This window comes from Sturnira hondurensis, unplaced genomic scaffold (assembly GCF_014824575.4).
Source record: "Sturnira hondurensis isolate 20B ecotype Veracruz unplaced genomic scaffold, ASM1482457v3 Scaffold0018525, whole genome shotgun sequence".
NCBI lineage: Eukaryota > Metazoa > Chordata > Mammalia > Chiroptera > Phyllostomidae > Sturnira > Sturnira hondurensis.
Window position 1 is genome coordinate 6,880,875 of NW_028091156.1, and position 15,267 is coordinate 6,896,141.

Genomic DNA, 15,267 nt, shown 5'->3' on the forward strand with positions numbered 1-15,267 from the left:
GAGCGGGTCCCCGTCAGCTCCTCCCAGACNTTGTTCCTCGGAATGGCCCACTTTTGGGGTAGGCTGGCACCCTGAATTTAAGTAGCATTAGGGCAGTCCATCTAGTAGTGACAGGAAAGCCAGGACACCCTGATCAATTTGCCCACATCCATCGGTGGCAGGAGTTCGCCCAGGATATGCCCAAATGTGCACAAAGATGGCCCGGAAGCACTCAGGCATAACTGGGACAGCGGGAAGCCGGTCCTGTTGTGGGAGGAAGACACAAAAAGAGGCCCAAAGACCCCATCCATCAGAGACACCCGGACGATGACCCACCAGTCTATCTACCCCCGTATAGTGAGCGGGTCCCCGTCAGCTCCTCCCAGACCAGAGACTCCACCGCCTTCGGTGTCGCCGCCTCGCCCCCGCGGGATGTAGGAGCCCCGACCAGGGAGAACCCCTCCCATGGCCGCCCAACTCAGACACCATCAGGCCCTGCAAATGCCGCTGAGGGAAACCCAGGGGCCCGCACAGGTTGCCGACGATGATATTTTACTATCAGCCCTTTACCACCACGGATCTATTGAATTGGAAGCACCACACTCCCTCATATTCAGAGAAGCCCCAGGCCCTACTAGATTTGATAGGATCCATTATGCAGACCCATCGGCCCACCTGGTATGATCCCCGCCAACTCCTGTTGACCCTCTTCAATACCAAGGAGAGACGGAAGATCTTACAAGAGGCCCACCGGTACTTAGAGACCCCATGCCCCGGCCGGAACCTTAGATCCCATACAATATGTGCTGCGGCCGCGCCAGAGACACAGCCGGACTGGGATCATAATACCGAACAGGGGAGGACAGCCCTAGAGCGCTATCGGGACGCCATTCCGCAGGGAATATGAGCGGGGGGCTAGGAGACCCACTAATATGGCCTAGGTCTCCAGTACAATGCAGAAGCCAGACGAATGTCCAGGAGGTTTTCTCGAATGCCTTACTGAGGCTTATAGGGTCTACACCCCCTTTGACCCCGAAAGCCCAGACAGTCAGAGGATGGTCAACATGGCTTTTGTCTCTCAGTCAGCCCCTGACATTTGTAAGAAATTGCAGAAATTACAAGGATTTGCTGGCGTGAACATCAGCCAGTTAGTAGAAGTAGCTATAACAAGGCCTACAATAATCGGGAGGAAGCAGCAGAGACCGTGGCCCTGGAGAAACAAAGAAAGAAGGCAACTTTACTGGCCGCTGCCCTGGCAGCTCCAGCGAGAGGTCCGCCGAAGAAGGGGCAGAAAGGACATTTTAAAGTAGAGAAAGACCAATGTGCCTACTGCAGAGAGAGAGGCCACTGGAAGCGAGACTGCCCAAATGGAAAGCAAAAGGAAGTTCCTCTCGTGTCCCTGGCGCGGGTATCCTCAGCCTGGCGGGCTTGGGTACTGAATGAGCCAGACTGGGCTTGATGAAACTTGGCCCCCCACGAGCCCATGGTCCGAGCCAAAGTAGGGGGCCAACCACTAGACTTTATGGTAGACACTGGGGCCGAACACTCGGTAGTCACGGCACCTGTAGCCCCGCCATTGGGTTGAGAGGTCTCCATCGTAAAGGCAACAGGGTGGCCCAGCGAACTGAAAGGATTTTGCCAGGCATGGGCGGTTGAACTCGGGGGACACAGTGTCCGGTACCACTTCTGGGCAGAGACCTCTTAGGTAAATTGGTGGCCCGGGTAGTCTTCCACCCCTGGGGACAAGCCACACTAGAGCTAGGTGAACCCAGCCTCGTGGCCCTCGTTGTGGCTGGAGAAGAATATGGGATCCATGAGGAGGATGAGGGACCTCCCTCTCTGGACCTTCGTATAGAGGAATTTCCCTACGTCTGGGCAGAAGGAAACCCACCAGGACTCGCGGTTGTTCGTGCCCCAGTAACCATAGATTTAAAACCAGGAGCCTAACCCCACTGCCTAAAGCAATATTACGTACCCAGGGAGGCCCAGCTAGGTATTTCGGAGACAATAAACAAATACCTGGGTGAAGGCATACTAGTACCATGCCAATCACAGTGGAACACGCCACTCTTTCCAGTGAAGGGTTGGGGTACCACCCAGTCCAGGACCTGCAGGCTGTCAACAAGGTCACCCTGACTCTACACCCCACGGTGCCGAATCCATGTACCCTGAGTCAGGTGCCCCCGACCGCCTCGCATTTCTCGCGTCTCGACCTGAAGGATGCCTTTTCCTGCATTCCCCTGGCCCCCGCGAGCCAACCAATATTTGCTTTTGAGTGGGAAGACCCGCACTCAGGGGCCAAAACCCAGCTCACCTGGACCCGACTACCGCAGGGTTTCGAGAACTCCCCCACCATGTTCAGTGAAGCTTTGGCCCAGGATTTGCAGTCGTTTCCAGAAGAGCATCCCAACTTGGTCTTGCTACAGTAGGTAGATGATCTACCACTGGCAGGTTCGGGAGAAAGCGAGTGCCGAGAAGGAACACGGGCCTTACTCTGGCTTTTAGCCGATAAAGGGTATCGGGTGTCCCGGAACAAAGCCCAGATATGCTAGACAGAAGTTCGATACCTTGGGTTCCGGATAAGCAAAGGACAGCGAGCCCTGGGGGCAGAGAGGAGGGCCGTGATCAGCCAAATGCCTGACCCCGCCACCAGGAGGCAACTCCGAGAGTTTCTGGGGGCCGCCGGGTTCTGTCGAATATGGATTCCAGGGGTACGCAGAAATCGCGAAACCACTATACCAAGCCCTTAGGGGACCCGAGACCACCACGTTTATGAGGGGAACCGAACAGCAGGATGCTTTTAAGAGAATAAAAGAACTCTTAATAAGCGCTGCAGCCCTCGGACTGCCCAACCCAGATAAACCCTTTTCCCTCTACGTTCATGAGAAAAAGAAAGTAGCCCTCGGGGTCTTAACTCAGGAGGTCGGACCATGGCAACGCCCCGTAGCCTACCTCTCGAGGCAGCTGGACAGTGTAGCAGCTGGGTGGCCCCCTTGCCTCAGGGCCATAGCAGCCGCTGTTTCTCTCCTCCAGGAGGCTGACAAGCTTACCTTAGGACAAGAGACAAGTCTTTTCATACCGCACGCAGTGCACAGCCTCCTGGAGGGCCAAGGGCACCGATGGTTAACCAACCCCCGGCTCACCCAATACCAAGGAATTTTACAAGAAAATCCCCAAGTGCACCTAAGAACGGTGCGAAAGACCAACCCGGCCACTTTCTTACCCTCGGAGGCTGGAGAGCCGGATCATGACTGCGAGGAAGTCACAGACCAGGTATATGCCAGCAGACCAGACCTGAAAAACCACCCCTAGTCTCGGTGGGACCTTCAATTATACACAGACGGGTGTAGCACAGTGACTGAAAGGGGGGAGTGAATCACTGGGTACACCGTGGCCACAAGGGACCAAGTCCTTGAAGCAGAACCCCTGCCAACAGGGTGGTCGGCGCAGAGGGCAGAACTTCACGCCCTCATCCGGGCCTTAGAACTCAGTAAGGGGAAAAGGGTCAACATCTATACTGACTCCAAATACGCTTTGGCCACCCACCACATACACGGGGCAATATACAAGGAGAGAGGACTGCTAACCACTGAGGGAAAAGAGATTAAGAACAAAACTGAAATCCTCTGGCTCTTAGAGGCCGGCTGCAAACCAACCCAAGGGCAGCTGGAGAAGCCACCAGAAAACCCAGACCTCAAGTGTCAGTCGCTGGCCCTTTAATCAGTTCCCCACTTAATAGCCAAGATTACCAGCTGGGGTAGAACAATGGGCCATAGAGGCACAGGCAATCAAACCCCAGAGGGCCTGTGGAGACTCCCTGATGGGCGCATTTACATACCTCAAAGCCAAGCAGGACAGGTGGTCCAGAACTTCCATACCCTAACTCACCTGAAAGACGATGTTAGAAAACCTGCTTCGAAGGTATCTATACACACCTGACCTCCCCACTCTGTGTGCCCAAGCTGCGGCCAGATGCATAACATGTGCCAAAAACGATGCCTCAGGAAACCACCGAGTTCCAACCGGGATTCAACATCAGGGGACCCAACCCCTGGAAGACTTACAAATAGACTTTACTGACATCAAACCGAGCCGGGGCTCCAAATATTTGCTTGTACTAATATGTACCTTTTCAGGATGGGTCGAGGCCTTCCCCACAAGGACAGAGAAAGCTAAGGAAGTAGCCAGAGTCTAACTCAGGGAAATAATTCCTAGACATGGACTGCCTCTTAGCATGGGAAGTGATAATGGGCCTGCTTTCGTTTCCCAAGCAGTACAGGAATTAGCTAAGGCACTGAACCTGAAGTGGAAACTACGCACTGCCCATCGGCCCCAGAGCTCAGGAAAAGTAGAAAGGATGAACAGGACATTGAAAGAGACCTTAGCAAAATTGTGCCAAGAAACTGGATTACCCTGGACCGATTTACTGCCCATAGCTTTACTCCGGGTGAGGAACACCCTGAACCAGACAGGGTATACCCCTTATGAACTAGTATATGGAAAGCCTACTCCAGTGACAAGGATAACTAAAAACACAAATATGCCAGTACAAGGAGAACTAGGACAGAGGAGATATTTAGAACAACTAGGAAACCCTTAGATCAGATAAGGGTAGCCAGTTTAGGGTTTGAATCCAAGCCTCAAGGGGGCCAGCGCACCCCCACTGGCCAGGGCAATATGTTTGGGTAAAAGACTGGAAAAAGGAACCCCTCCAGCCTGTGTGGACAGGCCCACACCTAGTTCTTTTAACTACTCCCACTGCCTAAAAGGTTGCAGGAATAATGCCACGGATCCATCATTCCTGGGTGAAGGCGGCCGCCGAGCCGGACCCACCGCAGGAGGACGACACGGAGACACTACCACCCCACCCGCTGAACCTGCGAGGACACGGACCAGTCACGGCCAAGCAGTGGGAAATAATACCTACAGACTGAGATGGACAAATGCCCAGCCGAGTTCCTAGTCCCCCACACACTGGTAACCGGGATCCTAGGTCCAGGCCTGGGATCCACCACACCTGAGGAGTGGACACAAGGAGAAACCATCAGGATTGTAGTTTTATTTTACTGTATAGCCTCTGCCTTTCTTGGAATCTGTTGCTTACTGTAACATTATATATCTGGCTGGTTTAATCATCTTAGTCAAGCTAACCTTAGGAATTAACAAGGGAACGACCTCGTGGAAACTTTACGTTAGGGAGACCTATAGGAAGGGAGATAACATTGTCACACACAGTGTTAAAGTATACCCCTGCCCAGAAGGTGGATGTAAGCCTAGCACGATAATCCCGCTTCCTTCACAGGAACTGAAAAGCTTGGACGGGGGGGTCTGGTGTAGGAGCCCCTTTATTTGCCTACTAGCAGATCAAACCCAAGACTACTGCAGGTGGTGGCCAGAAACCTATGGGGGTTGCCCCTACCGAAGCTGCCGAGGTCATGGTACAAACGGCAGGGAGGTTCTGCTAACTCTAAAGAACCCAAATGACAAAATATGGGAAAAAGGAGTAACAGGGAAATTCTATGCCAGCAACCTCCACTCCGGGCCAGTAGGGGACATTTACATGTATAGAGCACAAGAAATAACCTACCCGGGCCTAAAGGTAATCCAACAGGCACAACAAGCCATCACGGAGAAAGAGATCGCTGAGCAGTTTTGGGGATTCAGAAAAGCCCTTTTTGTGGATAAGCTTGATACAGGAAGGGGCAGAGTTATTGAATGTATCTAGCCCTGGGAACTACACTGATTGTTTCCTAGGTGCCTCTCTCACCAGACCACCCTTGACAGCTGTCCCAGTATCAGGGACTCCCAATGCCACCGACAACTCCCCGGCATCTCCAGCCCTTTCCCAAGTTCCTAGTTAATGAGACACAGTACAACCAGACCTGGTGCACCAACACACTATTCGCTATTCTAAGAACACCCCCGCCCCGGCCTTTTCTTCTGGTGCAACGGGACCCTCTCCCAGGTCTACAACTGTAGTAAAAGAGAACTCTGCTGCCTAGTAGCCCTAGCCCCCCAGTTACCCCTCTACCAGCCAGGGGAACTTAGTGCCCTCCTTACTCCCAGAAGAGAAAAGCAAGCAGTGTTCCTACCGCTGTTAGTAGGACTTACCTTCGCTACTTCCAGAGTTGGGACCAGTATAGGAGGGACTAGACTAGCAGTAAGCCTCCAGTCGAAGCAACAGTTAAGGGATGAACTAAATGAAGCCAATGAAGCCCCCGCTAACTCCATGGTATCATTACAATGTCAGATAACATCACTGGCACGAGTAGCACAGCAGAACAGACGAGCCCTAGATTTACTCACTGAAGGAAAAGGAGGGACCTGCCTATTTTTACAGGAAGAATGCTGTTGTTATATTAATGAGAGCGGGATAGTCGAGGAAAATCTTAATAAATTAAAAGAGATACAGAAAAGACTGAAGATCTCTGACTGCCCATCCCAAGGTACCACCTGGTGGCAGTCCACCCTGTGCTCCTTACTAGTCCTGATCCTTGGCCCACTTTTAATCCTATTCTTAGTCTTTACTTTGGGACCATGTTTACTCCGGACCCTAGTACAGCAGTTAGAAGCCACAGTCGTCTGCAAGGCCACAACCAAAATACTCTCTCTCCAGCAATACCAATATCAAAGAGTACAGACAGGTGATGCTGAGACTAGTGAAGAAGCTGTCTAAGCATCAAAGCGGGGAATGAAGCAGGATAGGGACCAGGAAATATCATTTTAAGGTTGTTATTTGCAACATTTTAGTAAGAGTGTGCTTACCCCACCCCGAACTGTGTGCACCCTAGATAAGCAACTATCTAACGGCATCCTGCTTCTGTAACCTGCTTCGTGCCCTTTAAAAGTAAAACCAGCCTGCAGAACAGGGCTCAGAATTTGGAGACTGCCTCCTCTGAGCCCGCGCATAATAAAGAGTGCTCCGCCATCCTAACTGAGTGTGACCGACTTTTTCCGCAACAGACAGATAGGAAGTTGCCAAGGTAGGAACCCTAGTCACCATTCATTAAGAAGTCTCTTGCATCCGAACAAAAGGGGAGTTATACAGACATTTACTTCTTACGCCTTCTCTGTGAGGTGCGGGTATACTGTTTTCTAGAAGAGAAAATGGGCAACTTAGAATGCTTAATAACTCCATCACACAGCGGCCGACTCCAAGAGCCTCCGCTCTTTCTACAACACTGCGCTACCCTCTTCTTTCATGGCCTGTGGAAATGTTTACGACCCACAGGTAAATTTCCAGCCCCTGGGCAGATGGACAATCCTAGCCCCATTTGCCTGGCGGTTAAAACTTTCTTCAGCAGTGATATATTTGGAAGCATTTGAGCCGGGTGTTTCTGGCTAATGTTATAATCAAGTATAATAAGCATGACTCAGAGGCGAACTAATAAAAGTGCTCACGAAAAGAAACCAAACAGCTTGTTCATTCCCACACCCGTGTGGAAGGATGGTGGGACCACCACTCTCCAGGCATGAATTACGGTCAGCAGCTTGAAGTTAGAGAAGAGTCCCCCTCTGTCTGCCGACCTCCCAAACGAAAAACTGGATTCCCAGTATATAGCCTCGGGCAGTAATTCTTAACTGAGGCCCCTACGGCAATACCAACAGCGGCAGCACCTGGGAACTTGCTAGAAATGCAAAATCTCCAGCCAACTCCAGACCTCATGGGATTAGTGAATCCAACACTCTGAGGGTGGAGCCTGGCATCCTGTTATAACAAAGAGCCCTCCAGGTGATTTTTAAAACACACTAAAGTTTGAGAACCACTGTGCTTTCCCCTCCTGTATCTTGATAATTTTATCACTTGGTACAGTCCCTCAGCCGAACCACAAACCCTGAGTGATCACCAGCTGTACCAGACTTGGTAGGGCTCTAAACGAATCTTTTCCACCCTCGGGGAGTTACATGTGGACATGAAGCAAGTACCAAACCTCTGAGCTAGCACACAAGCCCATGCTACACTGTACAGTTCAGACTCAGAGACAGAGCCTTGTGGCTGTTACATGTGGTGCGCAGAGACCAGCCGATTATAATTCAGGTGAGCAGAGAAAACGCATTCTCGAACAGCACTTCAAACAATGCAAAAGAGCTGTGGTTTGCTAAACAACTCTGGCGGCCAGCGGCCAACGGCTGGCTTCATGTTAATCCCTTGGAAATGGGGTGGCTCTTGGAGAAAAGCATAAAGGACTTAGAATAAAAAAAAAAAAAACCTGAAATGTAGAATCACAAACAGTTCCAGATTCTACACATAATTGCCTTTGGCTGCAAACCAAAGGCTTGCGTGCTCAGCGTGGGAAGTACTTTTGGTCACGCATCAAGCCATCCTTGTGCCCACAGATAGTGATCTCCACGTTCAAGAATTCCAGTCCCCGGGTCCGGGCAGATGGCTGTGCGGACCAGGCAGGGTGGGAGATAAGAGAGTTGTACTTGGACTTGGCCCAAACGGAAAGGATTGAGGTGTCACGCTTGGTCAACAGAGAACTAGCCATCCACCAAGTGCCTTCTGTGTACAGAATGCGTACTGGATATAGGACTCGCTCACTTTTGAGAAGTTCAAAATACGTCCTAGAAGTGCCAGAAACAACAAATAAACAATTAAAAAAAACACAAAAGCAGAACCATGTAAATACAGACTGTCTTAATAGAGCGGAGTTATCCAAGCGGAGACTAGAACCAGAGACGGTTAGCAACAAACATATAGAAAATTAACAGAGAGTAGAGGTCTCATTCCAAGAAAACAGAATCAATGATGGTTGGAGGCAGGAGAGACAGAGGATGCAAAAGAAGACCCAGAACGTCTACTTGCTTGGGTATAAAAACATAGGCTACTTTACAAGGCCGGATAGGTAGCTTGGTGAGTAGGGGCCTTGTGATATGTTATCTAGAAACTTAGCTGTTTGTTGAAAGTGTCCTTTCAGAAGTAGATATGGAATTCCAGATGGTATGATGCTATGACAAATTAGGCCTGGAGATGACTTCCTGTTGGGCCGGTGCTGAGGGCGAGGAGGTCCCCATCCTGCTTTGCGGTTGTGGAGTTAGAGACAAGGTGGAGAGGACGAAAGAAACAGCACAGAGGACCATGGAAAGGGCACAGCGGACAAGTAACTGGCTCCCACTCCATCCCCAGCTGCCGCCGTCCTGCCCTGGGGTTGCAGAAGCAGCCCTGTGAATCACCTACATCCACCCTGTCTTCCTGCTGGCGCTTCAGCACACACCACTTTTCAAACAAGCCGAGCGGCCCCTGTTTCTTGACCTTCCTATAGAGAAGATAGAGAAGGGTCTTTTCCCAGAGACAATGTGTTCGCCTCCCTAAGTTCCTTCAGGTCTCCGCTCAAATATCTGCTTAGAGAGACAGTCCCTAACCAGCTTATCTGAAATAGCACTGCGCCCCTACCAAGCCCCACTGCGCCCCTCCCACTACCCCAGCTAAGTCCCCTCACCTTTTTTATTTTACTTTGAGCACTCAGCAATGTCTGATGTGTGTGTGTGTGTTTACTTATTCACTAATGATCTGGTTCCTCCCACCGGAGCAGAAGGCCCTCCAAGAGCAATGACTTGGTCTTTGTTCACTATTAGAGCCAGAGCATCTAACAGAACCAGGCGCATAGCAGGCCCTCAATGCTTATTTGTTGAATGAATGAATGAATGAATGGACACATTTACATTGTCCTCTTTCAAAATACATTGCCATTGCAGTTCTCCTTGACTCATCTCCAGCATGCCTCGAAATTCCGACTTGATTCACATACCCGAGGGGCATCTGTCTGTGATGGGCAGGTTTCCGTCTGGGCTGCCCCGCACAGAGGCGACCTCCTGCATTATCTTCATGCCAGACATGCATGGTTCTGTGCATTTTTCTGTCAGAGGCAAGGCTCAGCCACTGTACGACCAAAATAATCAAAGTAATGCGCAATGAAAGTGGCGGCACCCCGGTGCCCGGAAGATTTTCCATCCAGGCCTTGTGGCGATAGTCTTATTTCCACGCATCTTTTCTAGGACTTCTCACCAGCCCGGAGCTCTCCTCCTTTCTCTCCTGTACTATCCCAGCTCATGGCCACTGCACTTTAAAAATAACTTTCTGCAATTCCCCATAAGTAAAGACGATGAGGATGAGGATGTGGGTGATGGTGCTGTTGGTGGTGGTGGTGATATGATAATGATGGGTGACAATGATGGGTGACATTACATTATTTCTCATCATTACATTATTTCCCATTTACACCCCCCGGTAGGCGCAGTTTTGTCAGCAACATTTATTGACCATCGTGGATGGTACAGTATGCCAGGCGCTGAGGGAAATAATAAAGGTTTGTGTTATAAAGTAATTACCTTGGTTGTGGAAAACAGTCAGTAAATATGTGTTGAGTGATTCATTATTGGAACCTTTGGTTTCCGTATTCACACTCTTATTCAGTTCTTCTTCTGTTCATGTTTATTCTAAATTCAAGGCATATTTTATTTTTAAAAAGCCCTTTCATTACACCCCAATGAAATAGCTAGTGGTAAAAATATTAGGAATAAGAGAGAATTGGATAATACGAGAAGCATAGACATACTTCATTTGAAAGCATAAAATGATAGGGAAACACGTTTACTCTCACCAAAAAAAAAAAAAAAAGAAAGAAAGAAATTTGAGGGGTTATAGCAACATGATAGGAAGGGTAAAGAGATGCCCAGTCCATTTGTATTGTTGACTGTAATTTAGACTCATTTAGACTGTGTGACCATTCAAACAAACCTGAACTGAATAGTATTCACACCCTATGTGTATTTCAATGAGTTTTGTGAATGAACAAATGGCTTAAATAAGAGTTTAAGTGAATAGTTAAAGGGAAAGTGGCAGACAGTGCTGGCTGTCTCACATGCATTCTTTCTCTTCTTACTACTAACAAAGCCCAGATTTTGTGTAGGGCTGTAGTTTAGTCAGGGGGCAGGGGAGAAGCATTCTCCTTTCCAGAATTTTTGGAATTCTGGAATTCCAAAAATTGGAATTTGCTCAGGGTGGTTGTATTATCCAGCAAAGGACCATGAGAGAAAAGTGAAATATGATAGGGTTCTTTTCCCAGTTTAAAGGGCCAAACTCAGCTGGTGGATGCCTTAGGTCCTCACCCCTCTCCCTTCTCCTCAGTCTTGAAGGTGAATGCAATAGCTGGAGGTGAAGCAGCCATCTTGCCACCATGAGGATGCAAATCACATGGTAAGAATGGTGGGCCAGGAGGCTCAAAAAAGCTGGGGTGCTAGATGGCTTCCTTGAGTGGCTGTACTAGTCCTGAGCTAACACTTCAGATCTTGTGGAAGCCACCATGGCCTAGTTGTGGTTACATGCAGCCTAACACAATCCTAATTGACAGAAGAAACTTTTAAAGGCCTTGCTTATATGCAATTTGACATAGACATTACAGACACATCATAGATAATTCTTCTTTTCTACCTAGTTGTATGTTTTAGCTTTTACCATTCTATTAGCCTGGTTTACATTACTATTATTAATTGTAAAATGTTGCTTCTTAAAAAATAATGTAATTATAAAAATTTTTTGGTGGCACCCCCCATTCATAAATGTAGAATTATTTCCATCTTAGAGTCTAAGTGTCACTTTTAAAATTTTATTTATTTATCTTTAGAGGGGAAGGGAAGGAGAGAAGGGGAGGAATATCAATGTATGGTTGCCTCTCATGTGTCCCCTGCTGGGAACTAGCCTGCAACCCAGGCATGTGCCCTGACTGGGAATCAAACCGCAATACTCTGGTTCGCAGGCTCGCGCTCAATCCACTGAGCTACACCAGCCAGGGCTAAGTGTCACTTTTTAGTTATCTATCAGAACTGATGATATGGGCAACTGAAGAAAGAGGCAGAAGTCATAGTCACAGAAACCAGGCTCAAACCTGTCACCCCCGCAAAACAAACTTCCTGCCCCTGGAGAGGTTACTCAGACTTTTTGTTCCCCTCTGTCATCCCATAAGCCCTAGGCCACCGCATCCATCCCAGCGGCTACCACACCACACTGAAACCACTAACTTGTCTTTTTTTTTCTCCACTAAATTGCGAGCATTTTGAAATTAGGGACAGTGTCTTGAATTAGTCTCTTTTCCCAGTATCTAACACACAGAGAGGGTGTCCTGTGAGCATTTGTCAAGTGTGTAAGTAAACAATTCTGAAACCGTAACTGACTAATCAGCAGTCTAAATAGGACATTTCCCTACCAAAGGAGTTTAGAAAACAGAGAATTTGAGGAAAATAGGAGAGGGAGCTAGAAAGTGACTGTCACGAGCAGCCAGAGGGGATAGCCCACCAAGAAGTCTTTCATCAAACCTGGCTGGGCCTGGGCTCTGGAGGGGAAGGCAAGGTGCCTGCTGGGCGTCCATCTGACTACTTCTGAGAGTGACATGTGGGGACTGAGGAGGCCACTCAATGGGATTCCAAGTCAGTGTGAAACAGAACTTGGATCTTGGACCCACTGCATTCCTCAGACCTGGCGTCTGTCCCTCCCATCAGCGGAGGACTCTCAGTGCCTTGGCCCAGGGGGTGTGTAGGGAGGTGGAATCCCCTTTCCCACACAGACACGGGCGGTGGTAGCATCACCGGTACCCGGGGCCCCGTCGGGTGGGAAGTGGAGCAGACAGAGCAGGGAGGGTGACCGTGCCTCTCCCAAGAGCGAGCCACGGCTTCGCAGACAAGAATCCACATGCTGCTGGGTGAGTCAGAGAATCCACAATGCAGGTGGAACACCCACTGGGTTTAAAAACAAAAAACAAAAGCCCCAGCTCCTCCAGGAACCAGGAAGGGAAGAGAGAGCTCAGCGATGCTATCTGAGGTTCCTGGGAGAACTTTTCCAGCAGGCAGTCACCCCCCACGTGCTAGCGAACAGCCGCCCAGTTGCCAGGTGGGTGCGCCTGTTCCCTCCATCCACAGGTGAGGAAACTGAAGCCCAGAAGGATGAAGTAGTTCATCAGGGACTGTGCACCTGGACCGTGATCACACCTGGATCTAACCCCCAGTCTGTGATTCCAGAGTTTCTGCCTTTAAGCTTTCTGACGAACCACCTCAAAGAGCCTAGTGAGCAGCACACTCACATGTAGGCATGCACACATCCACTCACACACATGCACACATGGGCTCACCTGCACTCTCATATACAGACATACTTGGACACACAAGCACACACACATGTACATATGGCATCCAGCACAGGGCTGCCGTCTCCTTCCCCTCCTCCTCCTCATAAAAGTCCTCAGAGTTAGCCAAGGACTCTCTCTCACTGAAAACAGTATTTTAAAAGTTCTACAAAAATCAGAGGCCTAAAAAGATTTTTCAGAATATGAGGCTTGAGGTTCCTGCGTGTGGAGCTTTTCAAATGATTGATTAGCGTATCTCATTAGTGACCCTCAAGGAAGATGCTGGTCTCTGGTTGATTTTGTTCAAAGTCAGCAGGAGGAACGCAAAGAACTGGCCTTCTATTTCAGGCTTAAGAAGAAAAAAGAAGAAGAAGAAAAGAACTCCCATCCCCTCATGTGGGATTTGTTCTATCTTTGATACAAAGAGGACTCACTCCTTTCGTTCCACAGGGAGAAGAATGTCCTTCAAGAACTTCTGTTTGAAGTGGTTCCACTCAGGATGGGTTGCATTCTCAGGACCGTCGTCCAGGCTCTGAGAGAGTTTCCACGTTTTTCTTTCCCACAGCCAGCACCAGGAAAATGCGGGTCAGGTAATGTAATCAACAGACCGCGAGGGCCTTGCCAAAAATGTAACCACCCAATCGGCTCCAAAGGAAAATACTCATTAGCGTGACACATGTTAATAGGATCGAATTCCAAACACTGGTTTGGACATCAGCTGTCGGAAAGTGCCACATCCTGATTAGCTGAAATACTCTCAGTTCTTTCTGATCTCCTTTCCTTATTTTGATGGCAAGTCAAGTTTCGGGAAAATTCTTTCCCACTACTGTCTACTGATCACATCCCTGCGGCATTTAAAAATCTCACTTGTTTCCTATAAGGAGCAATGGAAAGCACAACCACAAATATTTGTGTAAATGTCACCGTGTATTATTGGAAGCTTTGTGCCGCCGGGTAGGGAGTTACTGCGGCAAGCTCTCCACACTGGCCTCCATTCAAACACTTCCTATACCGGACATACACACCCACACACTCCCACACGCTCGCTTTCAGCTTTTCAATCCACTGAGCCACACCAGCCAGGGCCCTTGCTTTCTGCTTTTCAGAAGTGGGAATTCTGGTCCCTTTCCCCTTCTACCTTTACCTCTGTGGCTGTGATAACTGCTCAGTCCCTCTGGACGAGAAGATGCTATCGCAAAGTGCTTTAAAGATCGAAGGGACCTGTTCCCTGGGAGTGATTGCAAGCCAAGGAGGAGAGGAAAGTGAGAGAGATGCTGTGTTCCACAGAAGGCAGACCACAGAACCTAGAGGGGAACAAAAGAAAACACCCCTCAAAGGTGCCCCGTTCAGTACTCGCTGATCATTCACCGGGAAGGAAGAAGAGAGTGAGGGAGCGGTGTTTAGCTTTAACTCTTTCCTGGAATGCTCTGGAGCCGATGCCTAGAGTTTTTCATGTTTACAGAATTAGATCATCCATGGGACCAAGTTCGCTGTTCAGTCATTTGTCACCAAATTGCAAGAATGCAGTGTCCTAACGTGGAAAGAATGTCATGCCTTAAACATTTATTTCTGGCCGCGTCTTTCCCAGTCTTGAGATCAAAACTTCAGTGGACAGATAAGCAGGGGTCATGGACCCCACCTCCCCCGACAGACAGCGGCCCTGCCTGCCCAGCCTGGCACATTCCTCCTGCCCTATTCTAGCCAGGCTGGGGCTACCACAACCTTTAACCTCCGTGATGTTTACACAAGAAGTCGCCCTGCATTTTCTCACACCCGCTCACCCCTCTGGTAGGGCCCGCGCCTGTCTCTCTGGAGTTTCTAGGAAAACAGTTCTGTATTTTATGAACGGCATAAACACCGGTCATCTCTCCAGGCCTGCAGGAGGCGTGTGTCCGTTGAGAGAACATGTGGAAGGCAAGAGGGACCCAGTGAATTTCCCAAGCACTCTGGTGCTAGACTGAATTATCTTTGGACAACACCGCTGAATACCGGAACTGGCCTTCTTCCATGAGATCTGTGCATGCGGGGTGATTCACCACATGCAAATCAACAGTTTCTTGCCCAGTAGTGAAAAGCTTTGATCTCCACATAACCCATTCTGTATCAGGAGGATTGTACAGAGAAAAATCTAGATTGGTCATTTCTCCTCATTCTGGCTTTTCAGTCTGTGTCT

At 49.3% G+C, this 15,267-nt stretch overlaps 1 long non-coding RNA gene across 2 annotated transcripts in view; it reads right to left on the reverse strand.

Annotated features, from left to right (window-relative positions):
• LOC119003221 (uncharacterized) overlaps positions 1-13,823 on the reverse strand; it is a 31,390-nt gene extending 17,567 nt beyond the window's left edge. For both annotated transcript variants that reach the window (XR_005069904.1, XR_005069903.1), the window contains exon 1: positions 13,529-13,823. This is a non-coding gene — a long non-coding RNA (uncharacterized LOC119003221). The remainder of the gene's footprint in view (positions 1-13,528) is intronic.
• Positions 13,824-15,267: the final 1,444 nt, after the last annotated feature.